Raw genomic sequence first — 3,173 nt, forward strand, 5'->3', positions numbered from 1 at the left:
GTATATGACATCGAGCTGCGAATGTTGTTCCATTGCAGTGATAATGTGATTTGAAATAAGAGACAGATTAGTTACTATTGATTTCCCTGGCAAAAACCCATGTTGGCAGCTGGTTAGGGCATGCTGAACATGTTCGAGTAACTTTTTGTTAAGTATGTGATCGAAAATTTTAGGAAAGACCCCCTGCTTTACAATAGCTCGATAGTTGGAGATGAGACTTTTGTCTCCAGATTTGAAAATGCAATATAAAGCTTTTTCATATTTTCAATTTTTGTTACAACGTATAACGCTAGGCGCACATTGCATCCGAGAGGCCGACCAATTTCGGCCGAACAATTTTGGCCGTCCGAACTGATGTGCACACTTAACCAGATTATTTCGCAACCGTATTTGTACGCATAAATCTAGTTATACCCGAGTGCACTTGTGCACAAGGATATTATAACTTTGTTCACATAACGGTTGTTTGTAACAGGCAAAACGAATCGTCCGTCTGTGTACACGATAACTCGAGTAAAAATTGAGATATCTTAACGAAACTACGTATGTGTACTTCTCTTCGGCGTAGGACGGATGGTACTAAAAATGGTCAAAATCGGGCAATAACCGAGTAAAAATTGAGATATCTTAACGAAACTTGGTATGTTTACTTCTTTTCGGCGTAGGACGGATGGTATTGAAAATGGGCAAAATCGGGCGTGGTTATGCCTGCCTCCCATATAATGGTAGTTTTGAGAAATACGAAAACTTCGATATTTTAGAAACTACTGAAGTTAATTCACTCAAAATTGATATTTACACACAATCAATTTTAGGTGAAAAATAAGAATATTGTAAATTTTTGGAAAATGGGCGTAGCCATTCCCGCTTATGATTACACGTGTATATCTTGGGAACCGCTCCACCAATTTCTCCCAAACTTGACACGGTTGTTGGTCTTGGTACAACATACCCAATTACTGAAAATTTTAAAATCGGACAATAACCACGCCCGTATCCCATTTAACGGTATTTTGGAGAAATAAGAAATCTTCGATAAATCAGTAAATACCGAAGCTAATTTATTCAAAATTGATGTTTGCAATAATTCTTTGGCATAAAATACGATTATGATAAAATTTTTGAAAATGGGCCTGGCACCGTCCACTTATGATCAGGGCGGTTACTCTGTAATCCGATGCGATAGCAAACTTGCGAAAATTCGGAATATTGGCACCCTACAATGCGACAAGCGCATTGAAAATTGCCCTTTTTGCATTCATTTTTACCCCTTTCGCATTTTAGTCACTCTGTAATGCGTAAACGAAAGCCAAACTGCTTCTTCTATCGAAATTCGCCTTCGATAGCAACCTACAAACTACCTTTAATAAAGAAAGATTTTTAAAATCTTTTGAACCAATATGATGTAATATTTTATTTTGTAAGCAGCGATTGCAAAACAAAATGATTTTCGTTATTTATTTCACGAATATTCATACATACATACATAATTAAGATTCAATATCAAAATTTTTACGCATGTATTTTTATAATTGTAATTTAATAACTTATATTAAGTATACCACACTCGAATAATTATAAAATACTTTTAATAGGTACATCCTAGAGATATTGCAATAGTGAAATTTTAGACATCCGCGGATGCGAATGCGAATGTCAAGTATTTTTAAGAAATAACCAGGTAAGTAAACTAAGTTATTTAGGTAGATAAAAAAATTTAAAAATTAGTAATTTTTAATAATGTTTATTTTACTTAGTTCTTGAATTTAAAAATTGAAAATTTTATTTAATAAAAAGTAATGAGAATTCCATCGGGGCTGCAAATGTCGGATGTATCCTCCTGACTTTCATGTTCACTTGAAGAATCTAGCATAATGGTGAGATCGTTGTTTAAACAGCGCTTACAAACCAAACCAGATATGTCAGGTTTTTCTGAAGCTTTTTAAAAGAAATCTTCATTCTCATTCCTTTAGCAGTTTCAGAATTTGGGGAACTTGTAACGTCATCAGCCTTTCTCGATTTTAGTTTTTGTAATTCATTTTAATGGGTCGACTGGTTTGAAGAATTTGTGCTTATAGCGAGCTAGATAGCTGGATATGGAAATTAAATTGTTATTTTCCAGAAATGATAATTTTGAACAAAATTCTGTTTTTAAGATCCTGGCTGCCAGCCGAATCAGATGAGAATAATGTTATTTTTTTTAAAAACAAGCACCCCGTTTTTTATAATCATTTGAATTATTGGAATCACGAATGATGAGGGTTTCAGATAGTTACGTAATTCTTACCTAATTAAAAGTCGGACCTATAGCTTTTTAAATATTTCAGCATCGATTCCCTATTGTAGGAGCTTAATCTGTCACTTAGCAAAGAAGGGAGACGTAGGGGGAGAGTTTTACCACAGAGGCCTTTAGGCAAGGCTCGAATATACATATTTATCTATGAAAAAATATTGCCCGACAAGTAAACAAAATTACTGCTTTTAAAATTTGTCCTTAAAATTAATTCCCCAAAGAGCCACATTTGATGTGATTGAAACGAATATATCGTCACCTGAAATGCAAAAATATGTAACAACACCATAACTGATGTGGGAGTTGAAATTCGATGAAATCCGTCATATGAATCAAAAACTGAATTTTGAATTTGTTATTAGTTATTAGTTACGACTTTTTGTATTTCAGCGACGATGTTTGTTACGCTTTGCGGTTGCGAATGCGAATGCGAATATTCGCAACAACCCTGGTACATACATATAATAGGCTATATTGGTTTGTATAGTAAACTAACTAGAGGCATTGCCATTCGGTGTCAAAAAGCTCTCTGCTTAAGCCAATCAGAAAGGGGCAAAAGCTTTCATTTGACACGACAACGATCAAAAATGTATACTTCTCATTCCACGATAATCGATACCGAATGAAACGAAAATAAACTTAAGAATTTGACTGTATTTCTTCTAGTAAGTAAGAGTAAATAAATCTAACTTTCAAGACTGAAAGCCAAAATTCCGAAATTTATCTCAAAATCAGATTTTTTTTTACTTTAGGTTGTACCATTTATAAACCCATATGAGAGGTTAATTTTTTTCAAAATATACAAGACTGATTTTCAAGTCTATTATCTTGTTTGCATTGTTTAAGCCGTCTGTGGAGAGAACAATTCGTTAGCATTGTA

This window comes from Rhagoletis pomonella, unplaced genomic scaffold (genome assembly GCF_013731165.1).
Source record: "Rhagoletis pomonella isolate Grant_MI unplaced genomic scaffold, Rhpom_1.0 Rhpom_scaffold_00810, whole genome shotgun sequence".
NCBI lineage: Eukaryota > Metazoa > Arthropoda > Insecta > Diptera > Tephritidae > Rhagoletis > Rhagoletis pomonella.